Source organism: Mustela putorius, unplaced genomic scaffold, assembly GCF_011764305.1.
Source record: "Mustela putorius furo isolate JIRA1106 unplaced genomic scaffold, ASM1176430v1.1 tig00003845_pilon_pilon_pilon, whole genome shotgun sequence".
Taxonomy (NCBI): Eukaryota; Metazoa; Chordata; class Mammalia; order Carnivora; family Mustelidae; genus Mustela; species Mustela putorius.
The window spans coordinates 93,281,889-93,302,419 of NW_025421998.1; the positions used below are offsets into that span (position 1 = coordinate 93,281,889).

At 46.2% G+C, this 20,531-nt stretch overlaps 1 protein-coding gene across 1 annotated transcript in view; it reads right to left on the reverse strand.

The window, feature by feature from the left end:
• DENND2A (DENN domain containing 2A) overlaps positions 1–20,531 on the reverse strand; it is a 103,326-nt gene that overhangs the window by 73,535 nt on the left and 9,260 nt on the right. The gene's annotated exons all lie outside the window — the stretch shown is intronic.

Consider the following 20,531-nt stretch of genomic DNA (forward strand, 5'->3'; position numbering starts at 1 on the left):
AGAATCCCTGACCCAGGAGAGAGGGCAAGGGCACAGAATCCTGAGATCCCCCTGGATGCAGACCCCATACCAACCAAGCTCTTCTCAGTCCGAATGCATGCCAATCCTGTGTGTGCGCATGCACGTGCCACGTGTGTTCACGGGTGTGTGAAAGCAAAAGATAAAATACCAGCACAACCCGGCACTTTTTCAGGCTCTCTTAAACCTGTGATGCACTAACAGTCCCCAAAGAAGACATGAGTCATTACTCTACTTGACACAATAAACTGCCTGCCTCAGCCAAAACCCCCCCACAGAGGTACTCCTGTGCTGGCCTTTGGGCACGCATGGACGTCCTCCGTCCTCGGCCTTGGAGCCCTGTGCGAAGACCCTCTCCCAGCCGCTACAAACCCAGGGAAGGAAACATGGAGCCACTGGGTCATCTGTCTGGTCTAGGAAGAGCAGGTGGCTCTGGCAAACCCAGGAATCCCACGGGGCACCTCACACCTAACAAATAAGGACCACGTGGATGCCAAAGCAGCGGCCTCCGCGGTGTAGTAGATTCACGACACGCAAGTGCCTGACATTCCAATGCAGTGAAGTAGCTGATTAAAATGTAGGATTTCAATAGCAAGGCCCGTCAGAACTCTGTCTCTCAACATGAGGACAAACGGACATTGCTCAGGTGGACGTGGCTAGGAAGATGAGACCCATCGAGAATGGAGAACACCAACAGGATGCACAACGCCAAAGCATGAACACCGCATGGACGGTCCCTCTTGATGGGGACAAGGTGGCTCTTTGGTTAGAGGTTCAAGGAGTACTGAGATACTGGAGATTCATGTCTCTTTCCCACTGACCCTCCAGGGAATCCTTCTCCTGAGTCCCTCTCGAGTTCCAAGATTCCCATCCCATCTCCCAGGAGAGTCTGCCTGCCAGGTGACAGGGTAGCTGCTCAAATTCCTGGCCTGGGCATCCCCTTCCTGCAAGAAATCAAAGGGCTGGACTTTACGACATGCGTGTAATTCCTGGGAACAAGGAGAGGGAGGCCAGGAGCAGGAAGAGAAAAAGAAAAGGTAGCGAGCTCTGGGTAACAAATCAAAAGGAAGAGGGTTGAGACTGGTGAACTGAAAAGACAGGAAGGCAATAGGCTGGTTCAAGCAGGTGTGAGTTTGAGGAGGGGGGCAGCGCTTAGACCTGGCCATGGAGCTCAGCTGTCCCTTACCCAGGCACGTGGCATCCTACCTTTCGGGGTACGGCTGTGCTGAAAGCAATCCAGCTCTTTAAAGAAGTCAGACCCAGAGCTCTCCCCTCCCGCTAGGGAAGAGAGCACTGAAGGGCCTTTCAGAACAGGAAGGAACTCACTGCCTCTCTCATAATGCTCCACAAAGCTTCTGGTCAACTATACTTCAATTAAAAAAAAAAAAATGCTTTTGGAGCCTCTCCATTTGGCTGGGCTGAAAGACACGGCCCTTCTGTCGTGCATCGGGCAGATGGCCCCGTTGGATATCAAGGACAGTGGCTGCTCCCTCACCGCCCCCCTCATGCCTGCACTCTGTACCCACACGCACAACCACAAGGATGAAGTCTCAATCCACATGAGCAGCAACTCTCTCCAGCCACCCCCTTCTTTCTAGCAGGCACCCCCCTCTCCTGGGCACCACAAGCACGTGCCAGGTTCTGTGCAGGATGCAGGACGGCCTCAAGGATGAGTTAAGACATGGAGTCTGCCCTGGGGGAGAACACCCAGGCCTGCGCTTGGGTCACTCAGTCCTGGCATCTGGCTTTCCCCCAAAGAGAACAATTTGCCTATACTTCCCAGAAAACCAGAGCTTTCCCAAAAGGGACAAAAGCCGTTGTGTCTCATGCACAGAGAACCGTGTATGGAGTCTGAGGTTGAGGGTCACAAGAAGCACTTAAACAATATGGTACTGGAGTGAACTCAATTCCCATTGGGTACTAATGACCTTGAGGACTCAAACCATGGTCTCCAGAGAAATAGCTGGTGCCATATTCTTTTTTTTTTTTAAATATATATATTTATTTATTTGACAGAGAGAGGGATCACAAGTAGGCAGAGAGGCAGGCAGAGAGAGGGAGAAAGCAGGCTCTCCGCTGGGCAGGGAGCCCGACGTGGGGCTTGATCCCAGGATCCTGAGACCATGACCTGAGCTGAAGGCAGAGGCTTAACCTGCTGAGCCACCCAGATGCCCCTGGTGCCATATTCTGAGAAGCAAGTTCAAGTGGGCTTCAGGGGCTGGAACTGAGAGAGTAAAGAAGGGCCCGCCACGCGGCGATCAGCCTCCCGACATTTCTAAACTCACAGACGGACAGAACATGTTGCCCCCACAAAACTATGACCCTTCCCTTTTCACCTGTGATGCTTCAAAGCCATTAATTAGGTGACAAGCCCAGCTTAACTTGCTGACTGGAAGTACTCTGGCACTTATGTCACCGTAACTTTGCCATCACTTTGTAGATCTGGGATTGCAAGATGGAGCTATTCCCCCAAATGTGCTCCACCGGGCATCTGTTCGAGTCTGCTGGGGGATCTTGGAGGAGCAGGTAGACTCCAGGGCACCGCTCCAACTACCAAAACCCTCTGTCTGGGCACTGGCCTGAAGCTGCATTTAAATACAGTCAATCAAAGGCCTCGGGTGATTTTTACACAACCCAACATTCTTTATTTCTTCCTGAGCAATTTGGCCTTGTGATCCAGACTGGTTTCCAGGAGGTATAATGAATGCATGACTAATAAAAACACATTTTCCCACTCCACTGCTTTCCATAAAAACAGAACTTCTCATTCGCCAGATGGGCTTAATTAGCATTAATAATTTTAATTAAATTTAAAATGTCATACAAAATTCTGAAGCTAGATGATAGGTACGTGAATATAGGTCTTAGAGAGACGCTTCCGGTCTGTCTCAAAGGACCACAGAAAACGTAATTGTTCCAGCCTGACATTACCAGATCAAAAACCTGTGTTATTTTATAATTCCTTTACATTTACCCACAAAGGCTTAAAGTTCCAGCCTGATCTCTGAAAACACCGTTTTGTTTTGTTTTTTTTCTAAAGGGAACTGGGAGTACTAAAAGGTGAAGTCAATAATTGAAAAACAAGTGTCTTATTTTTGCCCATGAGAGTGTCAAGATTTTAAAACAGATATTAAGTGTTTTCCTGGTGGTAAGAAGGAGGAAATGACATATCAGATCATCTCCTGAGCACAGTTCTTACAGGAATGCCTGAGGGACTTGAAGGAGGGACAGGGTGCAGCCCGCAGTGCCGCAGTGCGGAGAGAGGAACCACCGGAGAAAGGAGGGGGGTAGCAGGTCCTTCAGAATCCTGCCCGGGCCTGCCTGTCTGCTCTGCTTCCTCCACTGCCATCTGGGGAAGCAGCCTGGGGAAGCCAGTGTAATGTCCACCGCCTGGAGCCCAGTGAGACAGCCACTAGCGTTCTGAGGCCAGGCTTCTCAGAGTGTTGCTACTTATAATAGAGCATTGTTCATGTTTTATTTATACGGAGCATTGATGAATTATCCACTTATCATATTACGAATTATATAGGGGGCCACTGAGCTCTCACCAACATTAATAACATTCTTCCTGTTAACTCGGGTGGGGTTTTTAATGGTACAACAGGGAGGTGATACTTGAGCTACAGAAATGTTGCTATCGGAGTCACCTACAAAAAGAAGTTCAGATATTACTGTTTTAGACACTGCTCGAAAAACAATCTGGACATGCATAAGCCATGGCGGTTGGGGGGGTGGAGAGACTGGTTTCCCCAAATCTTAAAACAAAAACAGTGATTTAAATAAAAAGGGAAATCTGGAAATATCAATCAACTGATAAATGAACAAAGTGGGATATATACATACAAGGGAATGCTACTTAGCCATAAAAAGAAGTGAAGGACTGTTACACGCCACAATATGGATGAACCTTGAAAATACAGGAAGTAAAAAAGCTGGACACAAAAAGCCACATATTGCATGAATCTATTTATAGGAAATATCCAGGGTGGGCAAGTCCATAGAGGGAAGGGGAACTGAGATTGACTGCCAATAAGTAAAGGTTTCTTTGGGGGATGATAGAAATGTTCTGGAATTAGAGAGTAAGGACAGCTATACAACTACCACTATATAGTGAATAACCACAAGTCACTAGATTGAACACTTAAAAAAAAAAAAGATTTTATTTATTTATTTGATACAGAGAGATCACAAGTAGGCAGAGAGGCAGGCAGAGTGAGAGAGGGGAAGCAGGCTCCCCGCCGAACAGAGAGCCCGATGTGGGGCTCAATTCCGGGACCCTGGGATCATGACCCAAGCTGAAGGCAGAGGCGTTACCCACTGAACCACCCAGGTGCCCTAAATTGTATGCTTTTTTTTTTTTTTAAGATTTTATTTATTTGACAGAGAGAGAGAGAGATCACAAGTAGGCAGAGGCAGGCAGAGAGAGAGGGGAGGAAGCAGGCTCCCTGCAGAGCAGAGAGCCCGATGCGGGGCTCATCCCAGGACCCCAGGATCATGACCTAAGCCGAAGGCAGAGGCTTTAACCCACTGAGCCACGCAGGCGCCCCAAATTGTACACTTTTAAGTGGTAAATTTTATGTGCGTTATATCTCAATTAAAAATACATTATATGCATCTTCAGTAAAAACAAAAATAAAAAATTTGGGCAGGGGAAGGAGGTGGAGTAAGGAATAAAACACACACAACTATAAATTTCCAGTGCCCTTTACTGTTCTAAGGTTAGTATGCTAATTCTGGAATATAGGTAAATATACATTATATGCACTTGGTTTGTACATAAAATGGTCATACTTGATATACTGAATGAAAAAATACAATTTACATCACAAATGACTCCACATTAATTCAATATTATCTATTTTTTTAAATGGTTTAAAAAATTTTTTTCTTAAAAATTTTATTTGCTCATTTGACTGAGAGAGAGAATGAGAGAGAGCACAAGCTGGGGGAGTAGCAGGCAGAGGGAGAGTGAGAAGCAGGCTCTCTGCTGAGCAAGGGGCCCGATGTAGGGCTCCATCCTTCATGACCTGAGCTAAAGGCAGATGCTTAATTGACTGAGCCACCCAGGCGCCCCAACAATTCAATTTTAAATGGTTTTTCCTTGTGTTGCAAATAAAGCTGTAAGTCGTTTGGCTTTTATGATTCTAGTAACTTATTTTTATCATTTTATAAACAGCAAATACAAAATTGAGAAGGAACCACAACAATTACTGTAGAACAAAAATAGTTATTTTTCTCAACTGAGCATTCTTCACAGCAAGCATATATGGAAAGTTTGTTTTCAGAAACTATGTTGAGAAGGAAGAAAAACGACCCCGTCACAACCATGCAGTTCTGGCCGTGTCTAGCTGCTCAGGGAAGCTCACCCTGAGCCTCTAGAGGTTTCATTCTCATCTTCTTCAAGCAAACAGTTTTTAAAAAACACTAGGGGTGCCTGGGTGGCTCAGATAGTTAGGTGTCTGCCTTTGGCTCAGGTCATGATGCCGGGGGCCCTGGGATGGAGCCCCATGTGGGTCTCCCTGCCGGGCTGGAAGCCTGCTTCTCCCTCTCCCTCTGCCTCTCCCCCTGCTTGTGCTGTCTCTCTCTGTGTCAAATGAATAAATAAAATCTTCAAAAAATAAAAAATAAAAAAAACTAAATAGCTTTAGTTTTTTTTTATTTGGGAGTATTTTCCAAAAGCAAACCAATTTCTTCATATTTGGAAAAAGACAGAAGACTGAAGTGGGTGAGGAACAAGAGAAGCCAAAGGCTACGTGTCACCTCAGAACAATGCCGAGGAGGCCATTTTGGCAGAATCGCAGCCTGTACTCTTGAACCAAATGCTTAAACCATGCCTGCACAAAAACACCACATACCACGACAAGAAACCAGGTCCCCAGTGCACCATACCAGGCAAAGACCATGGCAGCGCCAAGGAAATGATTTTTTTGCTAACAATCATCAGACTCTTCTTATTTCTAGAAGTTCTGCTTCTGAGCCCAGAAGCCTCCCCCATCAAATAAGAATGTCCAAGAAGGGTCTAATGAAGGAATGAACATGTATCATTTTCTTATATTTACCATATCCATCAACAGATGACTGGATAAACACATGGTTTAGCCTTATAATGGAATATTATTTGGCCATAAAAAGGAATGAAGGACTCATACATGCTATGACATGGATGAACCTTGAAAACACCATACAAAGTGAAAAAAGAACAGTGACAAAAGACCACCCATGTTATATGATGCCATTTATACAAAATGTCCAGGACAGGGCGCCTGGGTGGCTCACTGGATTAAAGCCTCTGCCTTTGGCTCAGGTCATGATCCCAGGGTCCTGGGATCAAGCCTCACATCAGGGCCTCTGCTCAACGGGAAGCCTGCTTCTCCCTCTCTCTCTCTGCCTGCCTCTCTGCCTACTTGTGATTTCTGTCTGTCAAATAAACAAATAAAAATCTAAAAAAAAAAAAAAAAAAAGAAAAGAAATGTCCAGGACAGGCAACACAATAAAGACAGAAAGCAGATTAGTTGGGTTGGGGGATGGGGTAACTGGGTGACAGGCATTAAGGAGGGCCCGTGATGTGATGAGCACTGGGTGTTAAATGCAACTGATGAAATCACTGAACTCTACCTTTGAAACTAATACTATAATATATGTTAATTTTAAAAAAGAAAGAAAGAAAAAGAAAAGCAGATAAGTGGTTTGCCAGGGCTGGGGAAGGTAGTGTGGGGAGTGACTGTTAACAGGTATGGGTTTTGGGGAGGCTAGTAATGAAAAAGTTCTAAATCAGGTAGTGCTGGTAACTGGCCTGGTGAATATGTTAAAGACCACATGTCTGTACACTTTATAAAGGGTGAATTTGGGGGCATCTGTGTGGCTCAGTCGTTAAGCGTCTGCCCTGGGCTCAGCCCTGCATAGGGCTCCCTGCTCAGCAGGAAGCCTGCTTCTTCCTCTCCCATTCCCCCTGCTTGTATTCCTTCTCTCGCTGTGTCTCTCTCTCTCAAATAAATAAATATTTTTAGAAATAAATGAATAAATAAAAAGGGTGAATTTTATGGTATGTGAATTGCATCTCAATAAATTTGTCATTTAAAAAAAAAAGCAAAAGCAGGAGGGAGTGCTGAATGGAAGGAGTCCTGGCCCCATCCCGGACAGGTGAATCAGACTGCCAGAGGGCCCAGGTATATGCATTTCTAAGCTCCCCCAGGAATTCATACTACAGTCTAAGAACCCATAAACCATATTTATTTTCCTGACCCTTGTGTACTCAATCGGGAACAGAAATATTCTCCTTTGCCTTCTGCTTTGGAAGGCAGCCTTTTACTCCAGGGTGTCTGTCTGCTCCTGTTTCTGAGAACCTCTAAAATCTGACCAAGGACTTATCAGCACACAGTGAGCTGCTCCTGTCCCTCAAGCCAGGATAAATGCTTCAACCGCTGTGTCCCTACACAGACTTCATTACCAAGGTTTGTTTTCATTCTAAAGGAGGCCTAGGACTAAAAGTATAATCTGAGTAATTTTAAGACTTTCTCTGGGTATGAAAACTCAGTTACCGGACAATAATATTTTAACAACTTGGTCAGTATTTTCCTGACCTACACCTGTCAGTTTGTCTGACGAATGAAGCCACTGGGAATCTGGCTAGAGCAGCCTGACCCTGCGGGCTGGACCACACTCTGTGATGCTCCTGAGGCCTGAGGCAGTTGAAGATTTTTATTCTTCTCACTTTCTTAAACACAGGTTTCACACCTGCAGAACATTCTTATATACAGGAATGTAAATTCTTATATACAGGGATGTATCTGGCCACCTTAATAAAATGGAAACACATTTTCGCTTAACAGTATTCGCAAACCAGGCTTTTTCCTTCACCCACTTGCAATGCAGAACTACTCCCATATGTTGCCTCTAGGCTGTCCATTTTGTAGAGGGTAAAAAAGAGGAAAAGTGCAGTTAGGTGGCCATCTTGCCTAGAAGCACGAAGCTACAGTGTGTATAAGGTCTTAGCTCTGTCAGCCCTCCTGAGTGAATGCTTATTACTGCTGCTGTCACCTCTTTGGAAAAAGTTGCTATGAGTTTGCCACAAATCATCAAAGTATGAGTTATGAAAGTTATGAGATATGCTCACACTGCCAAAATACAGCTTAAGAATCCGAATTCTGGTAAATATATTTTCTTTTAAGTAAAAAATACAGGGGCTCCGGCTGGCTCAGTTGGTGGAGCATGTGACTCTTGATCTGGGGTTTGTGAGTTCAAGCCCCACATTGGGCGTAGAGCCTAATTAAAAAATAAATAAATAAACATGCGTTACAGTTGTATTATCTTCATTTAAAAAAAATAAAAGTGTACTTTTTTTTTTTTTAAATTATAGATCACCAAACTAGGAGGACTCAGGTTCTAACTTTTTTCAACCCCAAATATGTAAACTTGCTCTTCTTTTCTCTGTTCTGGGCTGGCCAGAAACTATTTCTTATTTCTAACTTTTTCTTTTTTTTTTTTTTTAAGATTTTATTTATTTATTTGACAGAGAGAGAGTATAAGTAGGCAGAAAGGCAGGCAGAGAGAGAGGAGGAAGCAGGCTCCCTGATGAGCAGAGAGCCCAATGCGGGACCCCAGGATCACGACCCAAGCTGAAGGCAGAGACTTTTTACCCACTGAGCCACCCAGGTACCCCTCTTATTTCTAACTTCTATGGAAATCTGGAATCTGCTTCTCCCTCTCCCTCTGTGATCTCTCTTGCTATCACTCTCTCTCTCTCAAATAAGTAAATAAACCTAGTTTTAAGGGAAAAAAAGGAATCCTAAATATGAAAAAATATATGCATAATGTTTACAGGTATTACTTACCAATACTGCAAACTTAGAAATAACTTAAATGTCAAACAATATAATGATAACATAAAGTACGATAGTCATTTGATGGAATATTATGGAGCACATTAAATTATGTTTAAAAATGGGCTCCCGGTGCATGTGCATGCACACTCTCTCAAATAAATAAAAATAAGTCTTAAAAAAAAAATGGTGCTTAAGGAGACTACAGTTCTGTAAGGACAGAAAGGAGACCAGTGGTTGCCTAGGCTGACAGTGGACAGGGCAAGAAAAATGGGAGTGACTGCTAATGGGTATGGGGTTTCTTTCTGAGGTGATGAAAATGTCCTAAAATTGGGGCGCCTGGGTGGCTAGTCATTATGCGTCTGCCTTGGGCTTGGGTCAAGATACCAGCCCCACATGGAGCCCTGCATTGGGCTCCCTGCTCAGCAGGAAGCCTGCTTCTCCCTCTCCCACTACCACTGCTTGTGTTCTCTTTCTCGCTATGTCTCTCTGTCAAATAAATAAGTAAAATCTTAAAAAAAAAAAGAAAGGTCCTAAAATTGATCGTGGTGACAATTGCAAAAGTCTGTAAACACACTAAAAACCATTAAACTATACCCTTTATATGAGTGAACTGTACTGTATGTGAAATAAATCTCAATAACTCATATTTAAGAAAATAAATGAAAAAGTCAAGCTGGGAAAAAAAAAGACTATTATTAAATAGAAAAAATGCTGGAATCAAGATTCAAAAACTTGTATCAAATGTGAATAAAACAATGTTAAAAAAAAGAAAAGGAGGAATCTACTCCTACTCAAAATTGTATAAGAAAATGACTGGAAGTAAATACAACAAATGATGAACAGCAGTTGTCAGTGGGTAAGAAACTTGGGAGGATTTTTTCCATTCTCTCTACTTAACTATATTTCAACAACAAAACTCCCCACACTTCAAAAATTTCTATATTAAGCATGCACTACTATCAACATTACAGAGAGTGGGGAAAATGTAAACCCAGTAAACCCAGCTGTTTCTGTGGGCCTCTGGGTCTGCCCCGTGGCGCCCCCAGCAGGACCTTGGTTGCCTTGCACCCACAGCCGTGCCTGCAGTGTGTTGGCTCACCTGAACCCCTCAGTCCCCAACCTGCTTGGCTGTGGCAGTGCTCTCATTACCTCCTTTCCCTTAGTTGACCACCAGAATCTGTATTCTGGCCTCCCACTTCCCAGTACAGATGTTTCACTGGGTCTAAAGAGTGACTGTATGGAAACCTCCAGCTAACAGGAAAATAATCATATAATTCATTCTTCCAACTAACAGTTGTGTCTACTTTGCAAAGGGAACTGAGTGAAGCCTGGGAGAAATATAAAATAAAGACATGGATTTGCCCTCTGAGACTTTTCATTCCTGTACAGGAAAGAAGATGCACAAGACGATAATGTATTATGCACTTGAAAGTTGCTAAGGGAGTAGATCTTAAATGTTCTCACTACATACACACACAAGTCGACTGTGTGAGGTGACAGATGTGTTAACTAACCTTCACAATGTATCGTGTTCTATACTTTAAACTTATACAATGTTATATGTCAATTATATCTCAGTAAAGCTGGGGGGGAAGGTGCACAGGAGTGCCCCCAATGCAAAACACAATACGATAAACAAAACAATGAAAGCAAGATCCTGTTGTGGATCTGAGCTTGAAGAATGGGCTGAATTTCCTTTGGGGTATACGGGTGAAAGGCATAGATGTTTGCATAATTTCAGGACAACTAAACACTCAAAGAAGCACAAAACCACGGAATGAAAAGCAGCACCAATTCCGTAAGGAGCTTACACTGAATTGCGTGGCTGGATTCCTTTCAGGGCTCAAGCAACATGGGAGCCAACGCCGACTTTGTGAACACAATCTCTGTAGATTTTCTGAAAGCTTTTACCAAGATATTACCGTAAGCATAACAAGCTTACAGATTTTTTAATTTGGAAATGACTGCAGGTTTGCAGTACAGTTGCCAGAATATTACAGAAAACGCTTCTAAACTCTTTATACAAATTTACCAAGTTTTAACATTCTCTCAGTGGAAGACTGCTTTAAAATGCTGCTTTGGAGGCTTAGGGAAAATAAGTTCTATGCCGGCACTAGGAGTCTTAAGAAAACAGAATCTTACAAAACCAGTTTACTAAAGTAAGTAAGCACAGCCAGGTCCAAAAGACAACTCAACCCCCATCCCAACCCAACCCAACCCTCCACCACGACCTCCCAGAAGGACGCTGAAAAACTTTAAAACCAGAATACTAGACATGGAAGAAGAACTAGGAAAACACTGAAAAATACAAAAGAGTGGGGAGCAGGGGTGGGGGGGCCACCACTATATATTTAAAACATACTATAAAGCCTCTGTAATTAAAACAGTGTGGTACTGCCGCAAGAATAGATAAATAGACTGGTGGAACAAAAGAGAGGGCCTAGACCCAACTACACACAGAACTTATTATATGTGACAGGGGCACCTGAGTGGTTCCATCAGCTAAGCATCTGTCTTTGGCTCAGATCATGATCCTAGGGTCCCAGGATCGAGCCCTGCACTGGGTTCCCTGCTCAGCAGTGAATCTGCTTCTCCCTTTCCCTCTGTCCCTCCACCTGCTTGTGCGCATGTGCCTTCTCTTACGCGGACGACTTTGTATATGATAAAGGTGGCATCTTAAATCACTAGGGCAAAAGTGGACTTTTTAATAAATGATGCTGGAATAACCAAATAGCCCAAAGCTGTTCAAGTAAGATCACTCTGCAACTCTAATGTGCCTGTGGTGCCTGGCTGGCTCAGTCTGTAGAGCATATGACTCTTGGTCTCAGGGTAGTGAGTTCAAGCCCCACATTGGGCATGAAGCCTATTTAAAAGAAAAGAAAAGAAAAGTGATGTGCCTGCAGATCTGGCGAACTCAGAATAATCTGTATCTTTTTCAGAGGCAGAAAACCAGCTGCTGGGAAGAACTGGGTTCACAAGGGGACTGGAGCCTTGAGGGGTTAACAGGAGACCCTGAAGGATCTGACCAGTGCCTGCCCTAACTCCAAAAGGAACGTTCCAATTGCCTTCAGAACCTGCTGTGATTTCAGTGAAGTTTTTAAAAGTCTGATTCTTGGGATGCCTAGGTGGCTCAGTGGGTTAAGCAACTGCCTTCGGCTCAGGTCATGATCCTGGAGTCCCAGGATGGAGTCCTACGTCAGGCTCCCCGCTTGGCAGGCAGTCTGCTTCTCCCTTTGACCCTCCCCCTTCTCATGCTCTCTCTCTCTCTCTCTCTCTCTCAGATAAATAAATAGAATCTTCACAAGTCTGATTCTTGGGATGCCTGGGTGGCTCAGTTGGTTAAGTGTCTGCCTTCAGCTCAGGTCATTATTTCAGGCCTGGGATTGAGTCATGCATCATGCTCCCTGCTCCTTGGGGAGCCTGCTTCTCCCTCTGCCTGCCACTCCCCCTGCTTGTGTGCACGTGCATGCTCTGACAGATAAGTAAAATCTTTTAAAAAAACAAGTTTGATTCTTTTCCTAGGACAGCCCTGGAGCTTACAATACATTTGTGCAGCACCTGATATCCATACACACATTATAACACATTATATGTTATACACACACATATATAACATATGATGTGTTATAATGTGTGTATGGATATTAGGTGCTGCATATATATATTTATATATATATCCATACATACATATATTAAAACACATATGACCCCCCTTCCTTTCTACCAATTTCGAGGTGTGTTATTGTTATCCTTATTTTGAAGGTGAGATTAAGGCTCAGAGACTTGCCCAGAATCACAATTGTTTAAGAGACAGAACAGGGGAACCCTAGGTGGCACAGTCGGTTAAGGGTCGGACTCTTGGTTTCAGCTCAGGTCATGGCCTCAGGGTCCTGGGATCGAGCCCTGCATTGAGCGCCTTGTCAGGCCCCTTGCTCAGTGTGCAGTCTGTTGAAGATTCTCCTCTCCGTCTGCCCCTCCCACCATGCTCGCTCTTTCTTGCTCTCTCTGAAATAAATAAATAAAATCTTTTTTTTTTAAGATTTTATTTATTTATTTGACAGACAGAGATCACAAGTAGGCAGAGAGGCAGGCAGAGAGAGAGAGAGAGAGGGAAGCAGGCTTCCTGCGGAGCAGGGAGCCCGATGCGGGGCTCGATCCCAGGACCCTGAGATCATGACCCGAGCCGAAGGCAGCAGCCCAAACCACTGAGCCCCCCAGGCGCCCCTAAATAAATAAAATCTTAAAAAAAAATATAGAGAGAGACAGAACAGGGAATTTGTCAGTCTCTACTTCAAATTCTATATTTCGGCCCCCAAACCTCCTTATCTGCTCTCTCAGTACCTTCCACCAGAACCAGCCTGGATTGCCACCTCTCACAACCTGATGCAAGAATCTGCTTCTTGGTGATGCCAAGACCCAGGGGACAGTAACCTCTGAGTCTGACCCACAGGGGTCAGGCTCTTTAGGGGAGCCCGACTTTCGTCTTAGGGCAGCAAGCAGGAAATAGCTTTCATTCATTAACCTTTGGGAAGGTCAGGGTAAAGAAATTAGCACTGTTACATCCTGTGATCTGTCAGCCATTGATTTAAGCACTTTACAAACATAATTCTAGAAATAATGCATGGCCCAAGACAAATGAAAACACATGTCCACATATGTTTTTCTGCACTGATATTCACAGCAGGATTACTCATAATGGCCACAAAGTGGAAATAATCCAAATGCCATCAACTGATGAACAGATAACCAGAATGTGGTATACCCACACCATGGAATCTTCTTCAGCCATAAAAGCCACGAAGCCCTGATACATGTTAGCAACGTGAACCCTGAAAACATTACGCTAAGTGAATGGAAGCCAGTCCATTGTATGAGTCCGTGTATCTGAAATGTCTAGAACAGGGAAAGCTACAGAGACAGACAGTGGGTGAGTGGTTGCTTGGGGCTGAGGGGAGAGGAGAGGGAGTTGGGGGTGATAGCTAAGGGGTATGTATGGGTTTCTTCTTTCGTGAGGAAAATGTTCTAAACCACTGTGGTGGTGGTTGCACAACTCCATGAATATACTAATAACCATTAAACTGTATGCTTTAAATGGATGAATTTTGATGGTAAGTGAATTGTACCTCAATAAAGCTATTACACCCCCCCCCCCAAAAGAAGGTGGTGGGCAGAGGAAGAAGGCTCAATCCAAGCACCCAGTACCACGCACCGAGTACGTAATAGTAAGTCCTAACAGCATCATTGAGATTTTAAGAGAGATCCGTCTGGCCCCAAAGCCCTTGCTCCAGAATGTCATTACTTCCTTCACAAGCAGTATTTCTGACAGGGTACTTCGAGAACGAATCCAAGAAACCAGAGTCCTCGGGAGCACAATGGTAAAACAAAGGAACACAAAACGGTCAAAGAAACATCACACAGGTAGTAGGTATGGTAGGAGCTTGCCTACCTCACAGGCAGGTCCCTTTTTCCACAAACTAACCCATCCCTCATCCAAAGGGTCCCAGGGCGTCAGGCAGCCATGTCTGACTGACGAGTCCACCCCCCAGCCACCGCTGATTGGTTCTAGAGGCGGCCTGACTCAAGTTGCGCCAATCAGATTCCAGTCCGAGGGCGTGGCGCCCATCTGCGTGGCTGGACGGCGGGAACACGAGACTGTGAGGGAGCGCGAGGCTGTGAGGGAGCACCACTGGCCAGCTGGGGGAGTAGGGAGCCCAGAGACCTGGGCTGTCGGAGACAATGATGGCGGGGCGGAGGTGGCTTGGCATCCCCTGGATCAGTCCCCCCCCACTTTTTTTTTTTAAAGATTTTATTTATCTATCTGACAAGGAGAGAGAGAGATCAGAAGTAGACGGAGAAGCAGGCAGAGAGAGAGAGAGAGAGAGAGAGAGACAGGTTCCCTACTGAGCAGAGAGCCCGATGCGGGGCTCGATCCCAGCACCCTGAGATCAAGACCTGAGCCAAAGGCAGAGGCTTAACCACTGAGCCACCCAGGCGCCCCATCAGTCCCCCTCTCTTGAGGCTAGGCTGCCATCCTGCCCGTGGGTTCCACGAGACATCTTCATACCTTGGTTTAAGCAACCAGAAGAATCCCCCCGACGCGTGGTGCCGTGTGAAATCTGTGTTCGTCTATGTTCAACTACCTTCCCAAAGCGAAAACGTAAAGCTACTGTATGTGTGAGGTTGTTTTTTTTCTTTTAAGATTTTATTTATTTACTTATTTTTGAGATTGACAGAGCACAGAGGGAGAGTGAAAAGCAGACGCCTCGCTGAGTACAGAACGTGACCCTGGGGTCCATCCCAGGACCGGGGAGATCAAGACCTGAGCGAAGGAAGACCCTTAACTGACTGAGCCACCCAGGCGCCCCTGTGGGTGTGAGTTTTAAACATGAATCCGCACCCAGATCGCTGAAGCTGAGAGCAAGCTTCAGCTGCCGAGGAAGCTAAAGCCCCCTCGGGTCGGCCTCCAGCCTGGCACAGGAGGTCGGGTGGGATGCGATCATTCCCGGTCAGGAGCAGAAGAGCAGCTCTCAAGAAGTCCTTTCCCTTCCTGAGTCTCCTCATGACACTGGGGGTGCTGGAAACTCCTTAGAAAAGCTATCAGGAGACCTAACCCTTCCAAGGACTTGAAGAACATATTATAAGCATTACTACAGGACAGCGGCTGAACCCTTGGATGAACCCTTAAATAAGACAGGGTCTCAGAAACGGAACATTCTCCTTCCTTTCTTCCCGAGAAAAAACTCACTGAAAAAATTCTAGCTTTATCCTGGAATGGACTAATGAGAAGTTACTGTGGGTAAATGAACAAATAAAAGGCATGGATGCCTTCTTTAGGTCTTATTTTAGATCTACAATATATATACAAGAAAGCAGATACCACATCTCTCACATACACACTGGCGGGGACACGTTTGAAGGAAAAGTATTTCCAAGAGTTTTACATAGTCTGGACACCAAAAGGAAGAGCTGAGTTGACAGGAGGGAAGGAATGGACGAATCCTTTTCCCGTCTCTCTTGTCTATTTATGGGAGTCATTTCCCTTCAGGAAATGCTGAGCCCCTTCTCCCAGGACCCTGTTGGGAATGACGCCTGCACTGGCTGACCCAGCCTTCCACATCCTCCTCCTGGCCTCAGCAATTCCCCCCTCGTGACCCAGTCAGTACTGGGAACCCAGCCTGTAAATGACAGGACTTTTCGAGGCCCCAGCCTAGTGAGGAAATTCAAAGAGAAAAGGAAGAGTGGGAGAGAGACATAATGAAGCCAGAAAGCCCGTGGCATGGAGAAGCTCCTAAACTTGAACACAGAAAGGGGATGGATCAGGAGTAAGTTGGGGCTAAAAACAGTGACACTGTGGCCCGAGAGCATCGTGGCTCACCTAGCTTTGGTGACCTGGCTGGGTGGTGGTGGAGGCAGGAGCAGGACCCAGGGCTCCTATCGCCGCACCTAGAGCTCAATCACCAGCTCCATACTCTTTTCCTTTCCCCAGATGACTCACATTTCAACAGAAAGCTGTCCCAGGGGAACCTGGGTCTATGTGTTCTTGATGAAGGTGGTTCACTTCTCTTCTTGGTCTGCTTTTTGGTCAGCTGGGGTTTTGGTTGGCTTTTGTTTCTGTTTTAGAAATGAGAAATGTCCTCTGTTATTAGGACACTGAGGGACTTTTAAAAAGCCACAAAAGACGGGTGCCTGGGTGGCTCAGTGGTTAAGCCGCTGCCTTCGGCTCAGGTCATGATCTCAGGGTCCTGGGATCGAGTCCCACATCAGGCTCTCTGCTCAGCAGGGAGCCTGCTTCCCTCTCCCTCTCTCTGCCTGCCTCTCTGTCTACTGTGATCTCTCTCTGTCAAATAAATAAATAAAATCTTAAAAAAAAAATTAAAAATTAAAAAAAAAAAAAGCCACAAAAGAAAAAAACATTTGCCCCACAGATGCCAGGTAATATTAGCTGCTGGCTCCCAGGGAATGATTTTTCTTCCTTTTTAAAAAAAATTAACAAAGGGGCGCCTGGGTGGCTCAGTGGGTTAAGCCTCTGCCTTCGGCTCAGGTCATGATCTCAGGGTCCTGGGATTGAGCCCCGCATCGGGCTCTCTGCTCAGCGGGGAGCCTGCTTCCTCCTCTCTCTCTGCCTGCCTCTCTGCCTACTTGTGATCTCTATCTGTCAAATAAATAAATAAAATCTTTTAAAAAAAATTAACGAAGAAATATAGTGTTCGGAGCTTCCCTGCCGTATACCAGGGAGGAAAAGAGACTTTGTGTTAGCAGGTTAAGGGAAATGAACTGGGGAATGAGGTTAAGACAGAGAAAAGTAGAGACAGGGAATCGGAAGGAAACCAAAGAAACAGGGAAAGAATGGCAGTAAAGCACAGAGAGAAGAGACCGACCAAAAACCCGCCCAGACACAGACCCAGAGGGGGGCTATGTGAGGTCACATCCAGATGCCTTTCCATCGGATGCAGCATCCTGGCCATCAACTCTTTTGCAGCTGAAATGTATGTAAAGGAAATCTCTCGCCCAAGTGTCTACTGAGGGCAAGAGAATAGCTAGAATGCCCTATTGGCAAATTCTTGGAATTAGAATTTTTTCAGCCCCACACTTCTGTTCCTGTTCTTTCCCTCAGTTGTTCCCTCCCTTTTCCTTGTTATTATATTCCCACCCACCCCTCAAAATCTGGTTCAAATCCTAATTTTTCCATAAAACCTACCCTGACCCCCCAAACTAAAATTCTTCAATCTTCTGAATTTCTAGAGCAATTATTAACTTATGGACATTTAATAATCTAAGTAAATCTAACCTTGTCTTATCTCTTCTATGGCTGGGTTCAACTGTTACTGAAATATGTTTTACTCCAGGTGCCTGGGTGGCTGGGACAGCTGAGCGTCCGACTCTTGATTTGGGCTCAGGTGGTGATCTCGGGGTTGTGAGATCCAGCCCCACCCCCTCGGGCTTGCCCTATCTCTCTCTCTTTGAAAATAAATAAATAAAATCCTTAAAAAAATCAAAATAAATACGTTTTACTCAACGTTCCACATCTTTGCTGCTTCAAACTGCAAAAATGAATGAATTTGTTCATTATTATTTATTTATAACTAACTATATATAATAAATAAAAATAAATAAAAGCTAATATTTATGGAGTATTTACTATGCTCTAGGCAAGATTCTACATGGATTCTTGCATTGAATCCTCACACCACCCTTAACACTGCCTCTCCTTTACAGATGTGGAAACAGAGGTCTGGAGGGAATAACTTTTCCCAAGGCCACATGGATGCCGGATGAGTGCAGGCTGTCAGATTCGAGAGTCCAGTGCCTAGCACCCAAATAAATGCAGGCCATGGCCAAGTGTAAGCCCCCAACTCACTTCATCTTCTCTTGGCTCCTGTCATGCATCCGAGAGCTTCCATCCCCCCAGTCCGTGCGTGCCTCCCGGGCAGGAGTGCGCCTTCTCGCTCTTGCCTTGCCTGGATCACGTTCTCCCTCCCCAGCTCTTGGAGCCCAGTCTAGTCCTAGGGGCCACCAGCAGGGTACAGGCCTTCCCCTCCTGGGTACAGAGTAGCTACTCAGTACATTGCTATGGCCGGATTTTATCCCAAGTACCCGGCACCCACCCCCTCTCCTACCTCCCCTCCATCCCTCCCTGCCCACCGGGAACACCCTGGCTCCAAGGTACTGCCTGGCCATCCCTTCCACTTCAAGAGACAGCCCTCAAGCTCTCCTGATGTTCCATTTAACCTGACCTCACCGAACAGTAACACGGAGGAGGGGAGGTAGCCCCCTACCCTCACCCTGGAGGATCTGTCCTGGGCCCTAAGCACCTGGAGAGCCCCAGGGCCTGTGCCTCCCAGGGCCAGATGTTCACACCATGACGTGCCACTTGAAGGGAGGCACCTGAAGGCCCTGTTTGGTTTGCTTCCTGACACCCGTCTCTGGCTCCAGCTGGGCCGCCCCAAACTCACTTGCCCGCCTCCTCTCCCCCTCTCTGATCCTCGCCCTCCTCTTCGTTTCCTCCCCCTCAAACCCTTTCCCACCCTCTCTCGCTGGCTTCTGTTCTCTTTCTTTCCATGAGCAGAGACTTTCCAGCTTGGCTCCCGGCCAGCACATTTGGACAAAAGGCAGCAATCTTAGAGGAAGACGTCATCTCGCATCCCCTTTCCCGGGGGGCCAGCACCGTGGCTCCCGAGACCAGAGTGGGAGAAAGGGGCCCAGGCTGCTCTGCCATGGCCCCCCATTCTGGGAAAGGCCTTGAGCGCCAGGGGTGCAAACAGACCCAGGTTCAAACTCGAGCTCTGCCACTTGAGCTGGCGGGCCTCGGACAAGTTACTTTTCAAGGACTTCGTTCTCTCCTCTGTAAAACCGTGGACGTTGCAGCACCTCTTCTGAAAGAATGCAGGAAGGACTAAATGAGATGGCACCTGTAAAGCATTCGGCAAGGCACATGTCCTAGAAAAAGTGCTCTACATAAGTCTTCCGTAATAGAGGGAGCTTAACTCCGTGAGATAATAAAATAAGAGTAATAATATGGGAGCTTGGATTAATAATACTATCACGGCCTCAACTTCTCTGCAGGGCTGCTGATCTAGCCCCAGTTGTTCACAAGCGTGGCAAAGCTGTACACCACTCTCAAACGTGGAATTGCTATTACTGTGTACAAACTGGTTTTGGAATGGTAAGAGGGAGCTGACCCCCTTTCCTCTTCAGTAAGAACTGGGACGTGATAGCGCTCAGCTGCAGGCTGGAGGTAGGAGGAGGAGGAGCCCACCCTGCCAGCGTCAGCCCGGCAGGCTCATCCTGACTCTCCCTCCTCTCCCCTCCCCACCCCTCCATTTCAGGCTCCCTGAACTCTGAGGCCCCGTTTCTGTTTGTTTACTATCTGTGCCTGGTGTTTGCTACTCAGAAGTCGTGCAGTGCCTGGGAACGTGTTCCCTTTTATTTAGCTGGGTTTTGAGAAATGGGAAATGGTCCTTCCCCTGTGATTTTATTTAGCTCATCTGGGCCAGTACGGATGGATTTGAATGCAGTCGATAGGATTAACCCACAGGGCTGAGTACAGTAGTTCGCCTGAGGTGCCACTGGGACATGCACAAACATACGGGACGGTCCCTGCCTCTTGGAGCTGCGGATGACAGCTGCGAACCCAGTCAGCCGAATGGCAATAAAAGATGGCAACTGTTCAAGACAAGAGGACAGGAGCAGTCCACGGAGTGCCTGACACACAGTCCGCAGAAATCACAACAGGAGATTGGTTCGAGGACTAAACTTGAGCTACAGTGGAGAGGGTCTATACAAATTCTAACCGGAGGGATGCAGAGGTGGAAGATGGAAGTCAGAGAAGTCACAGACCGCTGCGAAGAGGTCGGAGCTGGTGGCCCCTAGGGCTAGACTGGGCTCCAGGAGCTGGGGAGGGAGAACGTGATCCAGGCAAGGCAAGAGCGAGAAGGCGCACTCCTGCCCGGGAGGCGCGCACAGACTGGTGGGATGGAAGCTCTTGGATGCATGACGGGAGCCAAGAGAAGATGAAGTGAGTTGGGGGCTTACACTTGGCCATGGCCTGAAAGCCAGGAGGAGGGGTTACAACAGGCTATCCTGGGAAAATGAAGAGGACACATCAAGAAGATATGCACTCTTTTGGACATGATAGGGTTAAAAAGGCACCTTCAAGAGGAACTTTGTGGGGTAGGCAGTCAGAGGTAAAGA